The following is a 16,026-nucleotide window of genomic DNA, read 5'->3' on the forward strand; positions in this document are numbered from 1 at the left end:
TTGATGCCATTCCCAGTATTCTAAACCAAAGAGTTTTGTTTTATTTAGGCACAGCTAAAGCAGGGGGACTGAAAACTGAGATGCTCTGCAGAAAAAGAGTGAGCTGCATGTTTTTTTAGGGCTCTAACTTTTGACTTTAGGAAAAGTAACGGTGATTTGCAATAGGGGAAAAAAAGCAGACTCTACCCAGGGAAATGAAGAAAGAAAAAATTCATAATAATCCACAAAGCCCATAGATGTTCCCAGCTTCATAACCGTCATCAAACAATTTTTAAGTTTCAAGTGCTGAAATAACTTAACCTCATAAAATCACAGAATGGTTTGGGTTGGAAAGGACATTAAAGCTCATCTATTCCACTCCTGCCATGGGCAGGGACAACTTCCACCATCCCAGGCTGCTCCAAGCCCCATCCAGCCTGGCCTGGGGCACTGCCAGGGATCCAGGGGCAGCCACAGCTGCTCTGGGCACCCTGGGCCAGGGCCTGCCCACCCTCCCAGCCAGCAATTCCTAATTCCCAATGTGCCAAAATCTGTGCCTGCCCTCTGGCAGTGGGAGCCATTGCCTGGGTGCTGTCCCTGCCTGCCTTGTCCCCAGGGGCTGTGCAGCTCTCCTGGAGCCCCTGGAGGCCCTGGCAGGGGCTCTGAGGTGTCCCTGGAGCTTCTCTGGTGCAGCTGAACAGCCCCAGGTGTAACCTGATAACACTTATTACATACTGTCCCTTCCAGACCGCCCCATCCCCACAGTTGGTTTTGCAGGAAGGTTTTTTTCATGAGGAAAAAAATCCCTGGGCGGAAGCTTTGCTTTGAAAAGTGTTGTGCTTCCTGTACAGCTCCAAGCACATATAGGTTTGCAAATAAAATGCAGATAACTAAAGCTCATCAGTGAATGTTCCATAGTTGATTTGTACAGGCACATCACTTTTTTTCCCCCCTTTGTTTTCACTTATGAGATAAACAAAATGAAGACAGAAAAATTAGATATTTCAATTTTCCTTCTCAGTGAACTCTTTCCTGGTTCACTCTCCAGTCCTTCAGACTCCCGGATCTTTTTCAATACCAATGAAATTCAAAGCGCAGAGATACATTATTGATAAAAATATTAATAAAAATCAATACATTATATTTATAATACTGATAATTTTTTTAGGATACTTTACAGTTACAGGTTTTTCCTTCTTTCTGACAATATCTAAAGGAATTCAATGGCCAGATTTAAAAAAGTTATTTTTCTGGAGATTTGGGGAGGTGTTGACACATAGGGGAGGTTGCCCAGAGAAGTTGTGGCTGCCCCACCCCTGGAAATGTTCAAGGCCAGATTAGAAAGGGCTTGGAGCAACCTGGGATAGTGGAAGGGAGTGGTGTTGGTGGTCTTTAAAGCGCCCTCCAACCCAAACCATTCTATGATTCTGATATAAACCTCCCCTGTACCCTTTTCAGTTTTTGGGCAGATGGAGTACCTGGGCCACTTGCCTGAGGATGTGGAAGGAGTTTTCTAGAAGAAATGGGAGTCCCTGATGTCAGAATCCAGATGATGTCAAGGTTTTCCCCTGTTACCTTGAGGCAGAAACTTCTGGACCCAGAAGGTGTGGGGTGTACGTGCGGCACCCTCTGGACCAGAGCCATGAGCTGTTCACTCTGATGTGTGCTAAACTCACCCTTTGGCTGGCACTGGCATATCCTTTGAGATCCCCCCTTTCCTGAAATATCAGTGCTGCTGACAGTGTCTCTTTGCTTCCCTGGTCCGGGCAGTCCCAATTTTGGGCAGGCTAGCAAAGAAACAAAAGCTGCATTTACAGCACAAGCTCAATCCCTTGTGCATGCAGCACAGCCAGAGCCTTGTATTTGCTCTTTATTCTTTCTCCCCTTCTAACAGAGCCTAATGCCTTATTTACTTTTTTGACCTCTGCTGCACATTGAGCTGTCAGTAGCAATGCCTAAATCTTGTCCCAGTGAGTTACGACTAATTCAGAACCCATCAGCATGTACAAGTAGTTTAAGCTGTTTTCCTTCTAGTGTGCATTACCTACACTCTGCCTCTCTTCCTCACCTGCCACTGAACTGCCCAGCTGTAATTTGGTGGAGCCTTGCAGCAAACCTCTCTCATCTCCACAAGTCCTGGGACGCCTGAGTGGTCAGCACAGGAATCCAAGAAGAAGATGAAGAAGGAAGAGGTTATTAATGCCAACAAAGAGGATTTTTCTCCTCTTAAGGGTGCTCTGACACAACTTTCTGGCACAACCAGCAACCTGGTCTAGTGAAGTGTTCCTGCCATGGCAGGGGGGTTGAAAGAGAGGACCTTTAGGAGTCACTTCCTACCCAAGTCATTCTATGACTCTGTGACTACCATAGTTGTGAAGTTACTGCCAGACCAGTGTCCGGTTTGCTGCTCTTCAGGATTATCATTAGGGCTCTTTCAGGAACGTGGCATTGCCTCCTTACTTCTGCTGATGCCTTTGTACTTCTCTGTTCTCCCCAGAAATTTTATTTTAGTTTCCAGTCTTTGCAGTGTGTTAGCTCCCAAAACCCACTCGTGGTTCAGGTTTTCTTTGGCTCCAGCAGCCTCAGCTTCCACTGCAAGCAGATTGATTTAGAGGGTGATTCACCCCATGGAAGAGGATGTCAAAGGTGAAGAGAGGAAATGCTTTCCATGGAGGTTTCTTTTCTTCACTGGCTGGAGGAAAAACCTAAATAACCACGTGCTCTGACATAGAGGTGATTGAGAACTTTTCACAGAATCACAAAGTGTTTTTGGTTGGAAAAGATCATGTCATTCCAGCTCCCCTGCCAAGGGCAGGGACAGCTTCTACTAGACCAGGTAGCTCAAAGATGAAAACTTTCTTTTTTGTTGGTAACGCAGGACCACCTTCCTACAATTATTTTTTATTCTTTATCTCTGCAACTGCCCCTTATTCCTTCTAAGATTTTTTGTCTGTGGTTAGTGCCAAGAAAAATTTTGAGTCATTTGTTCATTGGAAAGTCTCTAGGGCAGTCAGTCTGAGGAACAATGAGATCTTGAGCAAAAGCCCTTTTTTGATCCAGTAAAAGATGAGTTTAAAGGAGAAACCAAACAGAACATCAAGGCTGCTTGAAAGGTTGCTACAAAGAGTTGTTGGCAATGGAGTATGGCAGAAAGAAGTTGCACCTGGAGAGGTTTTGTGTTGGGCAATAGGACACAAATATTTCTGTGGGACAGTGCTGAAGCCAGGCAGTAATTCCCAACCTGCTGGATATATCCCATTTGGACACATCTCTGTCAGGTTTAGCTGCTGTCAAAGCAACTTCACATTCCCAATGCCTCAGCTGAGGAGATAAAAGTTCCTGTTCTCCTGTGGTGGCAAAGCACCCTCTGGAGATGCAGAGACAACTGAGCAACCTTCTGCACAGCCTGGATGGATATGCAGACAGGAGATCATTAAGAGATTCCCTACACATATCCTAATTAAAACCTCTGCAATGCAAATAGGAAGATAAAGGGATTTCTGACAATAAGCAGGATGAAGTGCCACTCAACAACTAATTAAATATGATGGCAGTTAATCAGCATGGAGTGTCTTCCAACAATTTGCTAATGATAATGGTGGATTGACCTTGAAGGCTCCTGGAAATGTTTTCCAGAAGTCCTTTCAAATGTGTCAATAACATTGTTGAAAGTAGGTGACACTCAATAAAAATGATTTTTTTTTGTCTTTATAGGATTTATAACAGGGTTCATCAGGTCTTCAGTTCCCAGGTGTATTTGAAGGTTCAACTCCATCCAGAAAATTGGCTTCTTTGTTCATCCTGGGAGGATGATTCCTGCTGTGGTTTACCTCCTTTGCTCTTTGCACATATTGAAAGGTGGATGACGATTTGCCTGTTACATATCACAAGCTGATCTTCAAAGAGCTCCTACCTGAAAGGGAGCTGGACATCAGGATGGTCCCAGAACCTGCAGCACAGTCAGAGATGAGGTTCCATTGCAAGTTTTTTAATGCAAAATCATGCATAAAGGGATTTAAGAGATGTCAGAGTGGGAATTTTGCATGAAACTCCCTTGATTTACAAATACAAAAAGAGATAAAACATTTGAGTGCTCAGCCTAAAATCTGTATGGAGTAAATGACAGTGCCAGTATTTATATTGCAGCTTCATCAATCAATAACTTTAACAATAGGCAATTAATCAATACCTTTAACAACCCTGGGAGAGAATGACATCTCTGGTAAATCTGAATGTTATGCTATAGATCCTTGCCTTAAATACTCATTCCTGTGTCACAGCTGAAGCATTTGACTGAATCCTGGAAGGTGCTGAGCACCTGCAGTTCTTATGAGGTGACTGCATTCTCTGAAGTCTCTGCTTTCCTGCTAGTAAGTAGAAATGTGTGTTTTTCAAATCGGCAAATAATTGCAAACAGATTTTGCTGACCTCTTCCCGATGAGTAAAGTGGTCACACTGGGCTTGAGAGAGAACATCTCTGGCGAGTTCACTGCCGCTTTACAGAGACAGTGTCTATTAAGTTTATTTCACAGATAGATGTGTTGATGTTTTCCCACTAGGATCTGTTTCAGTATCCTTAAGGAGGACGAGCAGCCACCCCCAGGCTGTTTTCAGCACTACTCACAGCTAATTCAGAAAACAACCCACAGCATCCACTGGCAACAGCATCCCTGATTAATCCAAGTTCTTTATCAAGATGCTCTGTACTGTGCGAATATCTTACTGAACAGTCTTGTACACAACATAAGCCCATTAAAATGATGGTCTGATTCTCTGAAGGTTTGGCTATATGGCTTCCCATAAAAAGTTTCATAAACCACCCACAATCAGCCGCCTTAATCCTCAATTCCTAAAAGCATATTGTGCACAGAGTGACACACTGAAAAATGAGAGGAGTTCTCTGGGCACAGCACCAGAACTCGACTGCTAATTGTGGAAATAAATAACAACAGCTCCTAGAGGCCCAGTGTTTGGGTTGTTTGGTTGGTTGTTTGTTTATCCTCCCTACCAGCAAGATTTCTCCATGGGTGGAATATGGAAGTACAAAATGAAACAAACAAACAAACCAACTCACTCTCTCCTGCACAAGTTTGATTAAATGCAATATGTTGTGAGTGGGTTTTGGTGGGGGTTTTTTACACTGGGAGGGTCATTGGAAGTGGAAAAATCAGGCAGTTTAGAAACTGAAAATCTCTCTTACACAGCCATCCAACAGCAGCCAGCAGCTTGATTTTTCTGCTAAGTATGACACCCAACAGTGACAGAACATTGCAAATGAGGCACGGCTGACAAGGAGATGTTCTACAAATCAGGTTCTGCAAATCCTCCTCCATTCATTGCCTAGACCCTGTTTTAGCTCCAGCTGGCTGTTGAGTGGCCATCCTGATGAAGCCTGTGGCTGCCCTAGTACTTTGTGAGGGTTTACTAAGATTTCTGGCTTTTTTATAAGTGTCAGGAACAGCAGCTGTAGAACCCCAGGCTGGTTTGGGTTGGAAATTACTTCTAAAGGTCATCTACTCCAACCTCCCTCCCACTGGCAGGGACACTTTTCTCTAGACAAGGTTGCTTAAAACCCCATCCAACCTGGCCTTGGACACTTCCAGGGGTGGGATTTCTACCCTGTCTCCAGGAAACCTGTGTCAGCCCCTCATCATTGTCACAGGAAAGAATTCCTTCTTTGTATCTAATCTAAACCTGCCCTCTGTCAATTTGGAGCCATTTTCTCCTGCCCAAAGTCATTCTCCAGCTCCCCTGGACAGAGGCTCTGAGATCTCCCTGAAGCCTTCTTTTCTCCAGCCTGAACAACCTCAACTCTTCCAGCCTGAATCCATAACAGACACATCCCAGCCCTCCAACATTCCAACTAATTATTTTCTGAGGATGAGGAGTAGCAAGACCTGTTGCAACTAATTCTTGATAGAGCTCCTTGTTTTGTATCTTGGTATCATAGGGATGTTTTTGGGGGAAAATCACAACCACGTCCCCATGCCCTGCAGAGGGATAATATGGGAGAAAACAGAATTTAGCTGAAGGAATCTGTTTCACTACTCTCCACAAATTGCTGTCTCAAAGATGTTAGCTGAGAAGGAAAAACTTTAATTTTGCATGTCAAATTTTGGCACTGCTAATAAAAGCCAACCTCCCTGGCAGCAACAATGAGATAACCAGCAGCAGATGCCTTGGAAGAGGGCAATGATTTTCCACACACCAAATTAAATATTGAACACTGAAGTTTTCTTTCATGTCTGGGGTATCGGCCATCAGATTTTTTTCCTCATATTTCACATCTATCTTGTTTCTTTGACGTTATACAAAAGGTAGATAGAGTTTGGTGAGGTCCAACTGGCAGTGCCTTAGTGCCCTGCTAGTTAGAGATTATTTGAACTTCACTTCTGAGTACGTCCAAAAACACTCTGCCATTAAAAGATCAGTCCAATCCCTCTTACAGCTTTTGAGTTTGAGTTACAGCTTTTACCAGAAAAGAGAAATAATTAAAAAAAATAAAAAGAAGAAACCACTCAAGTTTTCCATTTAAACACATTCCTTGTGGAGCACAAACATCAGTGTAAAGCCGGTCTTCAGAACTATATATTGTTTTAATCTTAGTTCCAAGTACTAGAACCTTGTTCTGCATGGAAGAGAATACCATGAATAGGCCAGGTTGCATTAGTGAGTGGGTCCCATCTGTCTCCTGCTACAACTCAATTTGATTTCATTCATTCTCTTTTGTCTCTTTCACTTTGGAGCAGACTTTTGAGAATCTCACAACAGGCACCAGGGCAACTGCTTAGTGTTCAAAATTGCTATTAAGAATCCACAGAGGTATCTCACAAACAATAGGACTGGCCACTTTCTCCAGGTATCGTTTCATCAGGCTCTTTAGAACCCGAAATAGAAGGAAAAGGCATTTCAAAATGTTATTTAGTGAGGTTAAAATATCTGTACAGCTTGCATCTGGCCAGTGTCAATGGGATTGTAAGCATTTCTTTTAGCTTTTACTTGTTCTTTCCTTGTGACAATAGTAAGAGGGTATAGATATAGAGGGAGCTATTCTGTCTTTGTTTAAATTTTAAATAGGCCATAGAAATGCTGTTCAGTAGAATTTGATTAAAATTGGACTGAATAAAAACTCTTTCCATTTTTTCTCACATAGACGAGCACTGCACACCATTTAATTGGAGGCATTATTTATGTGATACTCGGCCTGTAATGTGCATATTCAGAAATGTAGATTGAAAATCAGTTTTCCTCTGACATGATTCTGAAGTTCAACCCTCAACTTCCCTTTTTATGGTGATGCCAGGTAACTCCAGCTCCATTGTCCTTTACATTACCACCAGCAAGTAACACAGAAAATTAGAACTTAATTAGAGAACAGGAACTGGGAAGATCAAGAAGAAATTGTGCTCCTAGGGAATCCCATCAACTCAGCAAAGTGGCTTAGAAATCCCTGGAAGGGACTGTAGGGAACAAGAAAATGATGTTTTTAGGATGGTCCACAGGGTACATGGGGAGGTAGGAGCTGCATCACTCCTTGCCAGGGTTTGAGGCTACTTTAGTTACATCTGGATTTCACCCTGGAAGATGGGGCTGTGCATGCCAGGGAGGAAAAGATAAGTCTGTGTTTTCACAGGTTCTCTGGCCAGGTTTTTATCCTGTGTGGTTTTCTGCTGTCCTTATCACTCTTTGCAGGACATCTCTTCTAACGACCTTCTTGGTCTCTTGCTTAAAAAATACAGTGAGTAGAAACTCCATCAGGTGAAAAATTCCAGCTGCTACCAGATGTGAGTGCAGGGAGTACAACACAAAAGGATTGGAATTAAATATTGGATGAGGAATGAATGGCAGTGGTGTTCATGTTCAGGACACAGTACCTGGAAAATGTGATTTGTTTTCCATTAATCGTGTCTGTTCTTCAACTAAAAAGCTGCACACAGACCTGCAAGAATCTCTGGGATCCCTGGAACTCAAAAAGGAAAGAAGGAACAACCAGCTCAAAAATTATGTGAAACCAAGTGGGAGATTGTCCCATGATTGCTCAGAAACCTGTAGGGTGACAGACGTTTAAGTGGGTATCACTGACTCATTAGCCCCAGCAAACAGCAAATTCCAAGTTTAAACTACCCACAGATCTCCATGGTGTACGCTCAATTTCAAAACAATTAAAACAGCTGGATGGGAAGTTGAACAGCAGTAGAGGGCATAGAAGCTGCAAGATCATTGTTTATCTTTTAAGGAACTATCAGTCCTGTCAGAGGGAAGTTCTTCCTGCAGCAGACTGGCTGATAAAAATGAGAACACATGGGAAGCCAGTATTTCATGGTTTAACAGCTTTCCTGTGTGGATGAGGCCCCATCCAGCGAGGCTTGCCTTGCTCTGCAGACGACAGGGATGGAATTACTGGATGGAAGGTGGTCCATGTGGCTTGTAGCCCTCTCCCCATCCCTAATGCCTTCATTGTCTGAGATGGGTTTTGCACTGCAGAAAAGATGGGTTTTGCACAGCAACCCCCAGCCCACACTGCCCTGAGCTGGCATCACCTTGGTGCAGCTCCCTGTCCAAACCCAAGGGCTCAGGTGGGCACCCGACCTCACAGCCTTGCAAATGCTGTGTGCAATCTGTTCTCTTCTGTTCTCACAAGTCTGATGGGGAGGGGGAGCTGGGAAGGGGCTGAGCCTGGAGCAAAGGAGGCTCAGGGGGGCCCTTGTGGCTCTGCACAGCTCCTGACAGGAGGGGACAGCCGGGGGGGTCGGGCTGTGCTCCCAGGGAACAGGGACAGGAGCAGAGGGAATGGCCTCAGGCTGGGCCAGGGGAGGTTTAAATTGTGATATTGGGGAAAATTCCTTCATGGAAAGGGTTGTCTAGCCCTGGCACAGGCTGTCCAAAGAAGTGGTAGAGTCTCCATTTCTGTAAGGATGTGGATGTGTGGGACATGGGTCAGTGGTGTGTGTCCTTGGCAGAGCTGGGGGAATGGTTGGAGTCGATAATCTTAGAGCACTTTTCCAACCTCAAAGATTCTGTGATTTGATCCGATACATCCTTTTTTTTATGAAGTAAGGCTAGACCTGCAAAGTGTCCCTCCTGCCCTTGTCACTGAGGTGAAAACATGAAGGCAGAAAACACTCGCCAGCTCTTAGCGATAGGAACAACATCACCTATTCTTATTGAAAAGTTCAAGTCCCTTTTTGCAGCTCCTTAGAATTTGGGAAAAGTGGTTTCCAGCAGGAAATTGAGACTGAGCTCACTTTGATTTAGCCAACTGTTTTCATCCTGGCTGCTGAATTCCAGATTTGTGACAGGAATGTCACAAGTCATCTCCTTTGCTGAGTTTTCAAAGCTCTTCTCAGCCATGGCTGCTTGATTGTTGGAGAAAGTAAGGCACAGGCTGATGTGATTTTTTCCCAAGTTAATAGTAGGGCAGAGGAGGCTACAGCACAGCTTTTGAGGCCAAAAGCACAGTTTTGGCTTACAAAGCATTGTCTCCCACCAACATTTTGCCATCTCATATATTCCTACTCTATTTTACAGCTTTACAGGTGAACCCGCTCTGAGCTTTATTTCCTTCTTCCAGATTTAATCTTTTTTTATTAAGACTATTTAGCACGCATCTATGTATAATACTCTGCTGACACACAAAATGTCAACACATCAAGTCAAAGTGGTGGATCCACCATTTTCCAGTGGCTTTTTGAAATGATAACAAACGACACTTATCATTTGCCACCCAATCCACCTGTGCAATAAGCAAAAAGCCAAGCAAACTGCTTTTTTTTCCTGCATAAAGCAGTAATTTGTGTGGCAGAGCCAGACCAACTCAGGCTGCACGGGGAATGAAGATCAAAGGGGAAATTCACCTGCCTGTCTTGTTTGCTATTGATCTGAATCGTAGCCACTTTATCAGTAGCACTTTGCCATCACCCCTCAGAGATCAGAGCCTCCTATATTTTCCCAGCTCTTTTATTTATAGAACCATTTAATAAATACATTTTCTTTCCCTAGTCTCCTCTTTTTTTTTTTGTGTGTGTGTGTTCTGTTTTGTTTGACCAGCAGAAACAAAGGGTTGCCCTCAGTGTCAAGGAAAAAGAAGGGTATATGGCCCCAATTCAGCACAGCATGTAAATACGTGCCTGGTTTCTAACAGGGCAACAAACACATGCCCTTCCTCTAAGAGGCATGTAAATATCTGTGGGGTTTTGAAATACAGCTGCATGACACAGAAGCAAATGTCACCAGGGGAAGGAATTGGTCAGCTGAATATTCATTTTCCATCTTGGTTTCCTCTCTCTTCCTCTGGTTCATTACTGGTAATTACTGGGGTGATTGGGGCAGGGCAAACCCCCTCCTGATGAAAGGAAAGGAACAATGAACCCTAAATGCCTTTTTGCATTACCCTTTAAATGGTAAAAGGGAGAAGGCAGACTGTAAAAACAGAGAGGGGAAAATGAAATCCCAAACCATGCAGCTAAGAAATGAATAAATGACTCTCCTCTTCACGCTGCCAGTATTACACAACCTGCCTGCATTGGATTGAGACCTACGTGATCCTCTTCTAATTGAAATCACTTTACCTTGACCTCCAACAGTAAACTGAAAGCTTGTTGCTCTTGCTGCCAGCAAAGCATGAGCAGTAAGTTGTAGGAAATCCCAGCTGGGGACACGAGCTGCATTCACATGGCATTAATCTCGCACTAAGTGGCACTAAGTCAGGAGGTACCAGCCAGTCTGTAAAACAGCCTCGTGCCCATCACACACTGCTGTGTCTGCTCAGCTGCTGTCCTGTCTTTTCTGCTTGAAGTCATGCAAGTACAGCAAACAAGGCTGGAAGGAACCCTAGAAAGCCATTCAGGTATGACCTTGACCTTGGGTGAGAAGAGCTAGACCTAAGCCACAGTTGTGAGTATCTTTTACCAGTGTTGAAGGTGAATTATTTCCCTAGGAAGGCTGCTCCAGGGCTTTGACAGTCTTTTCAGTGAGACCCTTAATTTTTCTCAGAGTTGGGGGGTGGCACAGGCACCTCATCAGCCCATCCAGGTTTGCATGTGTGGGTCTGAGTAAGGCTCACAGGGTTTTCGGGAGGGTTTTCCATGGTATTGTGACACCACTGATGGTGAAATGCTGACCTACAGGGAAGAGCAGGGACAGGGTGGGTTATCTTAGCAGGTGGGTTATCTTACCACGTGGGTTATCTTAGCAGGTGCTGCCCATAATTCACCCCCCCGAGGAAAACAGGTTATTTTCTGTTTAGCACTGCCAGCTCAGGTTGCCTCTCATGGAGTGCTCTTCTCTCAAAGGCATTTAAAAAAAAGGCCTTGTGTTTCCTCATGTTGTATCTTTGATTACAGGAGCATGTGAGATGTCCAGGCACAGCTGAAATGACCTTGCATGGGGCAAGACCTGAGAGAAGCTGGCGATGCCCCATATTCCAGGGGATCCCCGAGCCCACATGGGCTGGCTGAGGGCAGGGATGGGAGCACCCTTCTCCATCCCCTTCCCCTCTCCTCTCCCCTTCCCCTGTCCTTTCACTTCCCATTGCAAACATGGCAAACAGGTACATCAAAGATGAATGGACTCCTTTGGTAATTTTAATACTTGGGTTTGTATTTTTCTAGCTGAGGTGTGCACCAAATTTGACAGAGATTTAAAGATGGATTTGCTCCAGCTGAGAAGCCACAGGAGGAAGAAGGATTTACTATGCCCTGATGAAGTTCAGTTCAGTCCCTCTTTACTAACAGGGATTATCTTCAAGCATTTGTTTTATGAGGCAAGAATAACTTAATATAAATATAGGTGAGTATTTAATGGAACTGCAATCCAGCCCTCCATACACATGTGATTTTCTTTAAGACAGCTGAGTGGTATTTACTGGCATTGTGGAGAACAAGAGAAGCAAGGTCAGCTGTATAAAATGAAAGTACAACAAACAAATGAGAGGAAGGCTCTGCAGAGTTTTACTTACAGCTCAGGGTTCCTGGTGCTGTAGTGTAGGATCTTTGAGGCTAATTTCTGAAACAAAAAATCACCTTGTTTTCACTGAACCGCCTAGAGTATCTGCTGCAGCATGCTGGATATCAAGCTGACCAGTTTGAGGCCAGAGGTGGAAAAGGTCCACAGCAGAGGAGAGTGAACTTTTTTGGGGTATCACTGCAGTGCCCACCTCCATGCAGTGGCTGAGGCCCAGCTCTGCCCTGTCCTGTTGTGGTGGGATGAGGGGAGGGATGGTTTCATACTAAGAAGGGGGTTGATTTCCATAAGGTATAAGGAAGAAGTATTTTATAATGGGAGGGGGTGAAACACTGGCACAGGTTGCCCAGAAATGTTGTGTGTAACTTGGAAAAATTCAAGGTTAGGCTGGATGAAGCTCTGAGCAACCTGGTTGAGTTGAAGATGTCCTTGCTCTTTGCAGAAGGGTTGGAACTAGATGACCCTTGGAAGTCCCTCCCAATCCAAACTATTCAATGAATTTGTGACTCCATCATTCCCCCGCAAAAGGGAAAAAAGTTTCATGGCACTCGTGTGTGTCTTCAAGGTTTATGATCCAGGTGAAAAAGGAGAAATTGTGGAGAAAACAGTTTACTAAATGGATAAGCCAGGACTGAAGTTCCTCAGACGATTAAGTTAAGAGTTGAGGCCCATAAAATTTGGTGGAGAAGCTCCCAGTGGGTTTCTGTGATGCCCTAGAGTGGGCGTAGGCTTATTGGAACTGACAAACCTTTGCAGTTTCCTCTGTCCTAATTACTTTATAGGGTATTACCATACTAGTACACAAGTATCAGATCTGCCTTTTTTTTTCTTAATCTAAACTTGTAAAAACAGTGCAGCATTAGGAGTGTGGTAATAAACAAAAAACGTTAACATGCAATTCCCTTATGCTTTTGAAAAATTACTTCATAAATGCAAAGTAAAATATTTTCCTTTTTATTACCTGACAATTACATATTAAGAATTTCTTTTTATGTTTAAAAACATATGCAATGCAGGCAGGCAGGCTCCAAAATGTAATTGCCTTCTTTCTATAAGAATCAGATGTCATTTTCTCCAAACTAAACTCTGAAAAGAGATAGGAGAAGCAAATTGTTGTATGCATTAAATTTTGAAACATCTGATAGCATTCCTCAATTAAACTATTTAAATGAAAAAAGATTGCTTTACAGCTCTATCATATCCACTGAATAAAACCTCTGTTGAGGCAAATTGGCAGTGGCAGGTACCAAATGCATTGGCCTTAATGAGACTGGACAACCTAATAGAGGTCATTGGTAATTGTTATTATATACAATATTGCACTGTCAAAAAAAACCCCTTAAGCTACACACATTGCTCAAGACATCTGAGTTTCATTGCTGCGAAGGAAGGTTTTTATCTTTCTATGTGAAGTAATATGATTGTTTTTTTCTCATCATGAATTACAGGCTGCTCTTTAAAGGTGCTATAGTGAAGGGAAGCAGCACTGGTCACCATTGCCATACTGTGAAACACTTCATGGAGGAGATAAGAAGCCCACCTAGAACATTTTTTTCCATAATATTCAGTGGGAGCTGGGTTCAGGTAATGATTGCATGTCCTTGCTCAAGCACTGTGGGTGCACTAGAAAGAGTCCTGTTAGCTGATCTGTCCTGGGATCAAGATTAGCTGGGCTTTTTTGATACTCAGCTGCTGCAGAACCTGAAGGACCAGAACCTGTCTGTGTGACAATGATGATTCCCTGCTGCTTGATAAAAATTACAGCTCTTAAGGTTATTTTGTTGGAGGGAAGAGTTAGCTCTTGTTGACTCCTGAGCCTGCTGTGCTAATATTAAAACGAGGCCTTGTGAAGAGGGATCATATTCTACACTGCTGCTTTTCTTTTTCCAAGATCCTCCAGGTTCCTGCAAGCATTCCCAATGACAATTGGGCCAAACTGAATAATTCACAGCACTATGGATCCCCTCCTTTTGAATTTACAGAAAATATTACCATGATTTGCCCAAATGATTCTGAAAACTGTGTCTGTCCCATACCTGGAAGGGTGGAAGGCCAGGTGGGAAGGGCTTGGAGCAACCTGGGATGGTGGAAGGTGTCCCTGCCCATGGCAGGGGGATTGGATTAGATGATCATTCCAAGGCTTCATAAATTGCTCCATGTGGCTGAACAGATTCTCCTGTCAGCTTTTAGTGTAAAAGGTAGGTGAGCATCCTTTTGGGGCTCTCTAAAACAAAAATGACAGTACAGTTCAATGACAAACTGTTTTCTCTTCCTATATCTGGTGCTCCTTGAAAAAAACAACAAAAAAAAACCCCACCAAAACTAAACAAGAACAAACAAACAAACAAACAAAAACCCTCAAAAGAAACAAACGTGTTGATTATTGGGAATGTCTTGCAGCAAAATTTTGATACAAGCCCTGCTGTACTACCTTTTAAATGCTATACAAAAATAGCTAGTGTCCTGCTGAGTACTTTACAAAGTACAAAATGTGTGTCCATTTAACCTAATAAAATATTAAATAACATTAAAGCTATGATATTTATTTCTCCATTTTCATCTTACGTAGCCTTGTAGGCCGGGACAAGGTAAGCAGGAAGAATTGCCCCTTCCTGATTTGGGGATGTTTTGAGCCCACCTCTGCACACAAGAGCAGGGATGCTCCACGTGAAATTAGCTCACACTTCCAGAATTGCTGGGCTCCTGCAATCCTCCCACCCATACCCGTGGTGGAACCCATGGAGGTACAAAAAGGGTTGAAATTACACCACGGTTCTCAATCTTCTGAGGCTTTAATTCTCCTTAGATAAATTTTTACTGTGTGCTTTACTCTTATTTTAGAGACTCGAGCTCCTTAGCTGAATGTTGTAAACCATTAAGGTCAGCACTACAATATTTTAATGTTGCTATTTAACAGAAGCAAGATTTTTATGGCAGTGAAAACTGCTGCAGGGAAAAGAAAATGCTATGCAGACACCTAGCAGACAATTGCAAGTAAAAATCAAACTAAACTTTGGGCAAGAGAAATCTCTTTATGCAATTAATGTGTTAGCTCATACTGTCAGACTGATTGAAATAAATCACTTTTTTCCTTTCAGTGTGGGGGATTTCAAGGGAAGGACAGTACAAAGGTCCTTTCTGTAGCTGAAAGAAACTGCATTATCTTACTTTTTTTTCCCCATACCATGCATGCAGCTGATGCACAAAACAGTGTAATTACAACCTGACATGGAAGTGATTGTCTGAGCCTGAAAATCAGTAATGTTAACCTTCCCAAAATAAATTTCAATTTGATCCTGTGAATTTTACATTGAAATGAGTTTTTTCTTTAAAACCCTGGAGAAAACAGCCCTGTATGTGCGCATTAACAAACAGCTTTGCAAATCTAGGCTGAAGTGAATATTCAATTTCAGGAGGTCAAATTGAGATTCAGTCTCAACATCAAGGCAACTAAGGCACATGAGCGAAAGTGAACTCTTTCCAGGCCTGGCGGAGATTTTACCTGTTACAAAGGTGGTAATTTACCCCTCAGCCTCCCCTTTGCAGTCCCAGGGATATTTACATCCAAAGCTTTATCCACCTGCAGTTGGTTAAATACCGTCTCTGCAGTGAATATCCTGAGGAAGGTGGCTTTGTGTTCAAGACTAAAAGAGATTTTCTGTGTGATTTCAGGATTTCAAGGAGCAGATTTAAGCTGTCTCTTGCCTTCCTGCTGAGTCTTCCATCCCCGCAGTTAAAAGCCCTTGTGCAAAGGGAAGAGGATTTTGAGGAGATACCAAACTGTGTTGGCAAACATCAGTCATAGTCCCAGACCTTAACAAATCCCAACCCCACCTGCTCCCCATCAAGTCCCAGACAGAACTTCCCTCTAACACTGTGCTGGAGATCTGGGGTTTGCAGACTCCTCTCCACACCACTTTTGGTGTTTTTCTGTGCTCTGTACAGGTTAGAGCAGACAGCCCATTGGTCAGGGAAGGGTTTCCTACTTTTAAGGACTTCCACTGCATTTGAGAACTGTAAATAAACAATCTGTGCTCGAGGCTTGGTTTCTTTTTTTATACACACACAACCTGAGAGGTGAAACCC

Source organism: Ammospiza caudacuta, chromosome Z (genome assembly GCF_027887145.1).
Source record: "Ammospiza caudacuta isolate bAmmCau1 chromosome Z, bAmmCau1.pri, whole genome shotgun sequence".
NCBI classification, from domain to species: domain Eukaryota; kingdom Metazoa; phylum Chordata; class Aves; order Passeriformes; family Passerellidae; genus Ammospiza; species Ammospiza caudacuta.